This window comes from Sinohyriopsis cumingii, chromosome 16, assembly GCF_028554795.1.
Source record: "Sinohyriopsis cumingii isolate HCF-2022 chromosome 16, ASM2855479v2, whole genome shotgun sequence".
Taxonomy (NCBI): Eukaryota; Metazoa; Mollusca; class Bivalvia; order Unionida; family Unionidae; genus Sinohyriopsis; species Sinohyriopsis cumingii.
In genome coordinates, this window is record NC_142976.1 from 99844720 (window position 1) to 99857346 (window position 12627).

Below are 12627 nucleotides of genomic sequence, written 5' to 3' on the forward strand. Positions count from 1 at the left end.
GTTTCTGGACAAGTCCATTTTCAGCAAAGGGGTGTATCACAACTACAGATGTATATTCATAAGTCGTCTGCTTCCGATAATTACAATGTCGAATCAAGCAAAGGAAAATAATGACAACTACAAATTTGCTTTTCACGTGGATTTAACAAGCGGTTTAATTTCTATGTTCATATATGCAGACGGATACAATTTCAAATTCTCATTTTATGTAATTTACACAATTATTCAGCAGTTACCAAATAGATGAACTACGTCATTATGTTGTCTGATGGAAATAAACTAGCCTTCAGTGTACGCAATATGTCGCCGTGTTAGTATGGAAAGTCCGATAAGCATGAAATGGTACAGGGTATGCCATTATTAGTGCCATTCTGGTCACAGTCAGGTAGAAATTGTAAATCAATGATTCAACTGACTTAGTTCTGTGCACTTTTTATCACATTAAACGTTCTCGTTTTTTAAATCATTTGGCGGGGTACAAACAAACGGGGATGTAGAGTCAGACTATAGTGGTTAGAGCGATTGCCTCGGATGCGGGAGGTTGTGGGTTAGATCCCCGACCGAGTCATACCAAAGACTTACAAAATTGGTACTAACAGCTGCCTCGCTTGGAGCTCAGCATTAGGAGGTTAATGTTAGGATTGGTCGGCCTGGTGACAGAATAATGTGACTGGGTGGGACATCATGCTACATGTCTGCAGCATGATGCCCCAGTGCTAGACATCACTATAAACTGCCACATTACAGACATCGTAGCAATATGACTGAAAAATTGTTAAAGCTACGTTAAAAATCCAAATCACATCACACATCACGAATGACTAATTTTCAAATAAATAAAATAAATATTTTAAACTAAGACGTTAAAGATACCCCAGACAAGGGTAATCGTACATTGTTCTAGCAGGATCTCAGTTATAATTAGAAAGTCCATAATCAAAATCACACGTGACAATCATGACGTGGTCTAGCTATACAAATTACAATGGCCTTGAGATGATGCTACTCACTCGGAGATAAACAAAGTTGTTTACAAAATTGTCACTTATTTTGGATAAGGTCAGCATATTAGATAAAATGTTACGTTACACACAGCTAATAATGAAATAAAAGAAAATCTAATGTAAAAAGAACCCAACCAAACAACAATGCAAATTAAACACTTACACACGCGCACACAAACAGAACATACACCCACCCACCCCACCCACCCCAATATATATATATATATATATATATATATATATATATATATATATATATAGAGCTATGGTGTTGAGAGCTGATGAGTGATTCAGTGCTTGTAGAGCGGCTTCTGTGTTTGGCAGCATGATAATCTTGCTCGTCTGTGTGATAAATATACACAGCATTGGTATGGAGTCAACGGGCAAATTTATTAAATCTGTTCCAAATGTCATAATTACAGGTTAAGCCAGGATACCGGGCTTGGTAGAGACAAGCTCTAAATGAAGCATCGTATGACCTGTGAAATAAAGAAGTGTCTGGCGCTATGATTAAATATCAGGGTCACTAACAGATGATACCATTGGCACTAGAAACAAATATTGCTACACAAGTTTAAGAAAGATAATTTTACACTTTAACTAGTAATACCGTAAGAGCTACGTGTACATCTTAAAGCGAAAGTTACTTAGGTTCCTTTAAAAAGACTATCTCTGTAACTGAATAGGATATATAGTCTTTACTCAGATTTCTTCTCTACTCATATTTCGTCTTTAGATCTCAAAATCTGTCTTAAGTTCGTTCTGATATATCATTTTCTGGCCAAAATACACCCATCAGACAACTTGCGAGTTGTCGTTGACCGTTTTTCATTCACATGGCAAAGGTTCGGTCCATGTTTACCAGAACTGCTGTATCGCGAAATCTCTTATTTGTAACATAATAATGTCTAATCGATATAGATTATATAATTTGTATCTATTTTAATGGCGTGAGTTCGACCCTTTCTTTAAATTCCTTTAAGACGATTGTTTGCTGCCTTTTGTGTGCAAATTGTTGTTGTTGTTGTTGTGGGGTTTAACGCCATTTTTCAGCACACGATAGGCTATACATGGCGGCCAGTATTAATGGTGGAGGAAGAACCCCGGAAAACCCCGGAAAGAACCACCGACCCACGAGAAGCTGCTGGCAAGCTTTCTCACATACCCACATTGGCTGAATCCGTGACTCGAACCGGTGCAGACAGAGGTGAGATGGCAGTGATCCGTAACGGAGAGCGCTTTAGACCACTCGGCCACGCGGGGGCCCCTTGTGTACTAATACAAATATGTTCCCTGACGGCCGTAGAGAGCGATCACGAGCGCTGGGGTAAGAAACACCCGTGCCTCTCCTAGTTCTTGTTCAAACAAAAAATATATTTTATAAAATTAAAAAGTGTTGTACGGCCTGGGCCCCGGGAATATATCCCCGGTTGCCACCCCACCCCCCCTTGTCGGCCCTGCTGACATTCAGTCTGTTGAGATATCAAAGACATTCTGTAATAATGCAGTCATTGCTGCCTGGTCAGGACATTTACTATGCTATATATGTCACAACCATGTCCATAAACCTGTCTGTGTAGCGTAACATTGACATATACTACATAAGTGTTACGAAATTGTGCCGAAAATCTTACGAAGACTTGCTTAATACACAAGCAATAAAAGAAAGATGTCATTGCCTGTCACATTACTGTGGACATTATATAGGGGGTATTATGTTTGTCGCATTATCATGTAATGGCCGACACAAATAAATGAATGACATTATCAATACCGGAATCGGATTTGATACAATACTGAAATCAAAAGCAATAGAAAAGAACTATATGAAAGCTGGACTGAGTTGAATGTATGCACAGCTGGCTAAGGGTGAACATGCCTCATTACATACCAACCATAGAGGTACACAGAAAATGTTACTTAAGTTGTTCTTGTTGTTGTTCTAGGGTTTAACGCCATGTTTCAGCACACGATAGGCTATACATGGCGGCCAGTATTAATGGTGGAGGAAGAACCCGGGAAAACCCCGGAAAGAACCACCGACTCACGAGAAGCTACTGGCAAGCTTTCTCACATAGCCACATTGACCGAATCCGTGTTACTTATGTAGCATGCAACCTACTAAAGTCCTTGACCACTTGACCAGCCAGGCTTACCATATAATACAGGACTCAAAGCCAGAAATTCGTACTAATTAGCAAATAGAGGAACCTATGGTTAATACTAGATACCCCAACACCAACTACTAAAAGGAACTGAAACACCAGACATATTTGTCGTTACTAATAGACACTGAAACACAAGACATGATTGTCATTACTAATAGACACTGAAACACAAGACATCATTGTCATTACTAATAGACACTGAAACACCAGACATCATTGTCATTACTAATAGACACTGAAACGCCTTTGAATAACTCTGTCATCTAATTATATGTTTTCAGTACCTTTAATAGTCTTACTGGTACTGCAAAAATTATTGTCATGCGTCGAAAGCTTAAAAATACTCAATCAAAATCAATTTTAAATACAAGTTGCCACTCATTAGACTGGTGCTTGAATATGTATACAAAGTTTTGGATCGTTTCTGACTTCGACTCCCGTAGACTTGAAACGTTTAACCCGAAGCATGGATACCAGCTTGCTAATCCATATTGATAAACACGCTTCAAAAAGTTAATGAAGACACTCAAATCAAGAGGAAATTTTCACAAAACTATCTACGTAATATAAAATCGCATGACCAGCCATATTTGTTAGAGAATCTTTCTCGTCTTGTAGAGGAAGTGTTCAAATAATCTCCTTTTGATAGACCTTAAATAACTCCTTTCTTTTTCTCTTTCCAGTACAATGTTGGAATTCCGTCTCTTCTGGTGGAATGCCACAAATTGTCATCCTTGAGCATGTTCAAAAATCATAAATGACCTAGTAGTGAAAATCTATCACACTATTTTACTCGAGACCCAAGAAAATGTAAAATTGTTTGAACCAGTTTGAGATAGATTTGCCGTAGCTTAAAATCCGATCAATATTAAGTGAGCCGAACAAACGGCCAGTCCTGCTCATAGGGATTCCAGTCTGAAACTTCCCACTGATAAAGAATTTCTCCTGAAAACAAAACATAAATGTATACCCAGGAATCTCATAAATTCGACATATTGCTTTAATCTGTGTAAGCTGCGTGCTCTAGGTGCTTCTAGTTTTCTTTTTTCCTGTCAGTCACTCATATTTCTTTCTTTTTCTCATCTTTCTCCTTCTCATTATTCTTCTCCATTTTGTTTTTTAAAAAATTTTTCTCTCAGTATTGTGCTATGTTTTTTATCTTGCTGTTTACAATTCATTTATATCATTGTGTGTTTAGTGCCGCCTCCAGTATTTAGATATCTGTGTATATTACTTGGAAGGGAGATAAACCACAACTAATTGGGAAAACTTGTAGCCAAGTACCCTTGTTATCTTATACCTTAAGGCAATCCAGTTGCAGAAATTTAATGTGATATACAAATTTGTTGTTCCCTTGGTAAATGTCCTCCAAAAGCGTTGCCAGGTAATGGACTCACGGTACTAAGTCAGTTCCCATAGTAAACCCACGCAAACACCATGATATTAAAAATTCAATAACTTTAAATTTCTGAGTGTTTGTAATCAAAATTGTATTTATCACTATAGATATATCCTTGATAACAGCTTCTGTGCAGAGAAAACTATTTGAGCCGGGGCATTTTCTGGATCTGTATGTGCTCAATACCGCAACAAAGAGTCAGGTACTGATTTCAGTAATGAGTCTTCCAAAATCAAGTCTGTAAAGCGACTGAAATTCTATCAATAAAACAATGTCTCTGGGGTTTTTTTTTCTCAGTTAGGTGGCGCTATATAGTTTCGTATTTTGCATAGGGAGGGTTAGAATTTTAAAGAAGAAGAATTTCCCCGGCTTTCCTCACTGGTTATAATGGCTATTTAAAAAAGACACTGTATATCTTAGGTATAATTCATATAAACTTTAATTCCCTTTATTTTGGTGTATGAATGATGGGTGTACTATGGGTTATAAAGCATACAGCTTGGGCTTATTCCAAATGTGCACCTTTCAATAAAGTGCTAGCTCCACTTGGTCATTTTCACTTCCTGAACTTCAGAGGTAAATTGTATTTAAAAAAGACCGTTAACATTTTTTAAAAATACATTTTATATATTTGGTAATTCATTCATTGCACTTTCAGAAGCTGGTATTGTCTAGTCTGGCAAAATTCATTTCCTTTACTTTAATATCTGCTATGGATAGTGTACTTTAGACTAATTCAGACTGAATTTTTAGCACAAGGGAACGGTCATTTTAGTTAGCAGTGTGCTTAGATCATGTACAATTTCCAAAAGTACAATCTCCAAAGAAATATCATCCACATTACATTAATGTAGCATAGAGGTATGCCAACATTCTCTCCACTGTGCATGTTTTAAATGCAGACAACTTCACCTTACATACGTCACTCTCTCAAAAGTACATAATAACTGGTGCGCGTACCCTTACATATAAGGTAAGCTCTCAAAAGATTCTTTTACTAAACTCTTACTTTCATTATCAACCAATCTTGGTCAGCCAATCCCTTATATACTCTATTTTACCCATTTCCAGACTGGTTCACATTTTCACCGTTTGCAGACTAGTTCCCACTTTCACCATTTCCAGGCTGGTTCCCATTTTAACCGTTTCCAGACTGGTTTAATTTTTCCCGTTTCCAGACTGGTTCCCACTTTTTCCATTTCCAGGTTGGCTCCCACTTTCCTCATTTCCAGGTTGGTTCCCACTTTCCTCATTTCCAGACTGGTTCTCATGTTTCCCATTTCCAGACTGGTTCCCATTTTTCCGTATCATTAGTAATAATAATAATAATAATAATAATGAGGACTTTGTATAGCGCCTAATCTTTAGAAGGTCTAAGCGCTTTACAACATTAGACAACACCTATAAGATAAAAAACATATAATAATATTATTACAAAAACAAACACCATGAAATTAGAAAAACATTCAAAAATAAAAAACATGCTGAGAATATTTCAGGTAGGACACATTATTAGGTCTTTAAGTTTGTCCTTGCAGTCGAAATAAGTTTGTTTTGAGAGCCCTCTTGAATGTGATCACTGTGTCTTTGTGTCTAAGTTCAGTGGGCAATTCATTCCACGTTGCTGGGCCTTGGTATGCAAAAGAACGCTGTCCATATGACTTTGTTTTCATAGTGGGAATAATGAGTATACGATTATCAGAAGAGGAGCGTAAGTATCTTGCTGGTGTGTACACATGGGTGAGATCGGATAGGTATGTTGGACTAGCGTCCGACAGTGAAACCTAGCACAGAGAACAAATTTTGTGCTTGATTCTGGATCGAATGGATAGCCAGTGTAGGGTACAGAGCAGCGGAGGTGTGCTCTGATTGTGGTACTCTAAGTATGATCCGAGCAGCTGTATTTTGAACTTTTTGATGTTTCTGGAGTAGATATTGAAATGAACCAGACAGAATTGAGTTACAGTAGTCCAGTCTTGAAAGTACTAATGAACACACAAGTGTTTTAGTGGCATCAACTGAAAGATATTTGCGAACTGAGCTGATGCGTCTGAGCTCAAGATATGCAGCCTTGCATATGTTCATGACATGTTGGTACAATGTGAGAATAACACCTTGGTCCAGAGTAACACCTAGGTTTCGTACTGATTGTGTGAATTTAATGTTGGCGTTGCTGATATTTATTGTTCGAGGTAAAGGATGTGAATGAGAAAGTCTTTGTGTTGTGATCAGAATAGCCTCAGTTTTATCATCATTCATCTGCAGCTTGCTCCATGTCATCCATGATTTCACATCAGAAATACATCTCTCTACACATTGGATGGTAGCATCAACTTCAGTTGGGTGGCTAGATTTGTATATTTGGGTGTCATCAGCGTCCACAACATAGATCAACTGGGCTGGAGTGTATTCTATTTGCAGATACAATTTGTGTCCTGTTGACCAAGTAGGACTTGAACCACAGTAAGGCTGTATCATGAATGCCAAATACATGTTGGAGACGGTGCAGTAATATATCATGGTCTATTGTGTCAAATGCTGCAGACAAATCAAGGAGGGTGAGGACTGTAATCTTTCCGCTATGCTACGCAGAGAGAATGTAATTAACTACTTTTAGAAGAGTAGTTTCAGTACTGTGGCAAGGGCGATATGCAGATTGTACATTGTTAAAAAGACTGTTTGAATTTAGATGATATACAAGCTGGGATTGAACAACCTTTTCTAAGATTTTTTATTAGAAACTGGGCGGTAGTTCTTTAAATCGTTATGGTCTAGTGTTGGTTAATAATAATGAGGACTTTGTATAGCGCTTAATCTTTAGAAGCTCTAAGCGCTTTACAACATTAGACAACACCTATAAGATAAAAAACATATAATAATATTATTACAAAAACAAACACCATGAAATTAGAAAAGCATTAAAAAAAACATGCTGAGAATATTTCAGGTAGGAAACATTATTAGGTCTTTAAGTTTGTTCTTGCAGTCGAAATAAGTGAGTTTTGAGAGCCCTCTTGAATGTGATCACTGTGTCTTTGTGTCTAAGTTCAGTGGGCAATTCATTCCACGTTGCTGGGCCTTGGTATGCAAAAGAACGCTGTCCATATGACTTTGCTTTCATAGTGGGAATAATGAGTATACGATTGTCAGAAGAGGAGCGTAAGTATCTTGCTGGCGTGTACACATGGGTAGAGCGACTCCTTAAGATATAGGAAGGATATTAAGGAAAGATCTCCAGCCCTAAGAAATAGGGATGAAGTCTTTTTTTTCTTCTTCAAAATGTGCAATAACCAAACCAAAACCATCTAAAGGCAATTGAAATAATAATAATAATAATAATAATAATAATAATAATAATAACCATAATCACCCATGTAAAGGCAGCAACGGCCATGGTAAAATGTATTGTAAATCTTAAAATACTCATAAGAAAATAGAACAGCAAGTTTTTTTCAACATTTTTGTTGAAATTTAATCGTTACTATTACTACAACTACAGAAAATGGTGATAAGTATGAGGAAGACGATTGTTTTGTTTTTGTGTTTTTTAACGGCACTTTAAAATTGAGATGTACTATATCACACGTGGAAATGGGAGCTAAGTACTTTCTCTGATGAACGATACTGAACCGGAACTATTAATTGTGATCTGTTTCCGTATGAATCTACATCTACATCACGTGGGTTGCCTCTCTTAAGTGGAATTATCCCTCTGGCATAACACTAATTTTTACGGTAAAATGCCATCTGGTGAAAACTGTACGTTCTAATATGCTGAACGAAAAAAGTCGGGAATTCTTTGTCTGCAGTGACGTAGCACAGGGCTACGCGGTTACACATGTAGCATACGGTACACGTCACAATGTTATACGATGTCATTATGAAGCGCATCACTCGGAACCTCCTAAGTCTTTTCCGTCACATACTTGAAAAAAATAATAAAAATATCCAACGGTACTAGTGGCCTACAAAAACTTCGCTTATGCTCATTGGGGTTATAACGTCATCATTATTGCAATCTCACTGACGTTACTTCAATTCAGTGACGTGTAATCACCTGTAGCAACCCAAGCGACAGTTTGGAGGTACGTATTGTGAATGATTTCTTCCGTTTTTTATTATTAGAAAGTTACAGAAATTACATGAAAAATTAAAAGTGAAGGTATTTCAGTGATAGTTAAAGGTCGTGAAATGTATTTTTTAACGTCCGTCTTTTCATTTTGAAGATTTATTCTTCGCTTCAGGCCGATATTTATCCGCCCAAATCTCATCAATTTGGGAAACATAATTACGATTGCTTCCAAGTCCAAGTCATTTGTCTCACATCGGAAAGAGACAAGGACGATTCGAATGGAAGCGCTTCAAAGCCGCCTTACATAGTCTGGTCCCGGTACCCTCTTTTTTTATTCGATTCCATACTGTATAAACTAAGGTCAAGTAGGATCCAGTCAGTTTGTATACCAGTGCATGGAAACGATGGAGTAAGGTTTGGAATACCAAGGGGTCAAAACAGCGTGCTGACGGCAGCGATATATTCTGAAAGAGTCCGAGCTAAGGTGCGTGATACAAATGCACAGTTTAATATTTACAAACACTGAAGAGGGGTGCCATTTTGTAGTTCATCAGTTTAGACGTTGTATTTTCAATTGGACGCATCTCTTTCCATGGAGGAACTTTAGAATGAACGTTCATCAATCTAAGAAAAACGTTAATGAAAATATATCTGTCAATCAATACCAAGATTCTTTTTAAAAACAAAAATCTGACATAAGTCATATATTTCATGCATTCTCTAGAACACACACATTTCGTTATATTAAAAAATAACTGACGAGGAAAGCAAAATTATCGACACATAACAACATAAACTGAAGGGTCACAGTCCGACGCTACAGCGTGACCTTTTTGGCAGCGAGACTAAGGGAGATAACTGTTAACAGTTAAGATTGTCTCAATAGAAACGTATTCAGAGGGTAGTAATCAAACAAACAGACGGGTTCTTTATAACTGTATATTTGATGAAAGTTGAAACATTTAGCCCGCAGGTTCATCTCTATCAATCACACATCGGTCAAGTTCTCCCAAACATATCGTATCAATGTGATAGACAAGGCCTTAAGATATGATGTGATTTATGTAAATAGAATCAATCCATTGTCCTTTGTTGCACGTGTCACGGCCTTAAGGATAACTCCATGAAGGACATCAGATTTACCACATTCACGAAGATGTTGGCTTGAAAATTGACAAATATCTTAGAAAGGTGACACGTTCCGCTATCTTCAAAGGCATGTCACTTTCTGGGACATTTCACATGTCACAAGAATGATAGCAATACTATGTATCCAAGATCCTGATTGCTTTATGAATCATCGATGGAATGTATTAAATAATAATAATAATAATAATAATAATAATGATGATGATGATGTTGATAAAACCTACAATAGCTAGTTCTGACAGTGTAATACACCGTACAATAAACTGGTACAGGATCCTGTGCAAGGTTTTTGCATCTTTTCGGTAATGCCCTTTTTGTAATCGGACAGTCGAGTTCAGTGAAGCCTAATTCTCAAAAAGACCCACCATAATAGAATGTAAACTTAAGTCGTTGATCAGATAACACTTTTAGGCAATTTGACATTCACAAGAAGAAGAAACTAAAAAAACGCAACCACACCATATACCCATCTAATTATCAATAAATTAATGCAAAATAACCAGAATTTGCCTTGACATCCGTCCGTATGATTATATTATTTTTTTAATTATTTATCGACAATATAGAAAACTAGTTCAACTTTAAATTTACGACACACTACTGAATGCTTTTACCTTGGCAGTAATTAACTGCATATTCATGGTTCGCAAAAATAGCGTATCGGAAAGAATTTTTTTTTGTTGTTTTCTTATATTTCTATCTGTTTAAGTTTTAACAGTGCGTCACTCATTAGAATTGTTAACAATACGACAGTATTCTGAGGTGCAATCAAAAGCGTGAAAAGAATATTACGAAAACGGAGACCATCGTAGTGTTTTATTCGAACTGATAAATGTTTCTTTATTCTTATTATAAATCCATAAAATGAAAAATCTAAGTTTATAAGCTTCCTTCGGTCTGAAAGTCATATCAAACGTGCGTTGATGAAATGGACAAAACAAAGTTTACTTTGTTGGCTCTGCATCTTTACACGGAGAAAGTACTGCACGTGTTCAGAGCAGACTCTCAATCCATCAGTGTTATCACGTCTACAAAGAGATTATGAACTGGACAACTCTACGCTGTGATGGTGTGCGCTTGTGTGTGTGTGTGTGTGTGTGTGCGCGCGCGCGCGCCCCCAGAATTAACGGGGGGGGGGGGACGCGTATTGGTCAGCTATTCAGTTTTACGGATATAAGCCAAAATATGTTTATAGGTGACATAGAGGGGGAGTGCCCCCCCCCATTTGCCCCTATGTATGGGTGCCCATGCACTTGTGGTGGGGAAGTGTTTGAAGTTGCCGTGCAAACATACTCAGAAAATAAGCGTCGTTGAGTTTGACAGCAACTAGTAAAGAATGATATTAATTGCGATTTTACAGAAACATGATGTGCTCATAGAATCTGGGAAAAGTACTTTGTATTGGTGACTGCCTGGTGATGTTGGTATTAAGACAGTAAAAGGGTTAAAAAATCGGTAGAAAATCAGCCAAATCTGTCACCCGTTATCCAAAGGGAAGATTCCATATTTGTATTTACTGACTTCTTATGTTGTATGAATCAGTATGCTCGGAGTGCATGTCAAAAAATGTGGAATGGAAACTCTGCGAACAGAATATCGAAATTATTTTTGGGAGACTGACATCCCACGTATAGAACAAATCACAGAGATGAAGTAGTTTTGTGACGATCACCTGACTCATGCATACCTCCTCTAAGGTCAGCCTTGTCCAGAGTGCATGGAATGACTGTCCACTGACAGCGGAACACATTCTTGTCCAGTCTGTTGGCTTCCGCCTTGTGAGACAGACGTATGTTTTGACGCGAACTGCATGAATAATCTGTACGACGTTCCACTCGAGAAAATCTTTGAGGGAATGCGGTTTATATAACATATGTTGACCATATTGTGACGGAATTGACACGTGCTACCTTTATCTTCTTTTTTACAAATATTTTAAAAAGTTTAAACGTTGTTACATTTTATATTTCATTTTGTACATTTGTTTAGGTAAATTCATTTTACATTTTTTGACATGTACAAGTTGTTGGCAGGCTGTACTTAGGTGCTGTAAAACACTGTACTTTTAGTTTCCTTGACAATTTTCCAGATTCAGTTAAAGACAAAAAGCGACAATGATGCAATCATTGATTGTTTACAGCTACATGTACTGGCACCCTGATCTCGATCGATGTCAGCAGCTAAACCATTATGATTGGAGGGGGGGGGGTAGAATCATCGAAACCGTCATGATAAAGGGAGGGGCAGTCACCTAAACCCTCATGATAAAGGGAGGGGGAGTCTGATACTTCACTGAGCGAGTACTCAAAATCTCAGATAAGATCCATGGTGGCTGCTGAGAAGGAAAAAAATAATAAGTATTTTTAAATATTTTTTTCCTTTTTAAAGATAATAATCAATTCTAAACCACTCCGACGATCCCATATACTTCAAAAGATATCTATATGATATATGCATGTCGTGAACCCGGGCAGTGACATCGATTGGAATGTTAGGGAAATGTAGTATGTTGTGATCTCTCTCTTTCTCTCTCTCTCCGTACAGTTTGATGTGGATTTGTGCTTATATTTTCATTGAGAAAACTTCCTCATCGAAAGGGAAGTTCGAAAATCGATATTCGGAATCATTTTAAGGCTTGAATTTGCTAATGACTAGTGCTGACCTTTCCCATGATTCCGATTGATCTGCTGAAAAAAGTTCAATTTTGAAGTAACAGGTGATAGCTAAAATCGGATTCATGTTGTTGTTTACATTGAGAAAACAACATCAATATATTTCATCACCTATGTAAACACAATTTTTTGCTTCTCTTTCCAACGCAATAATTTGAAGATG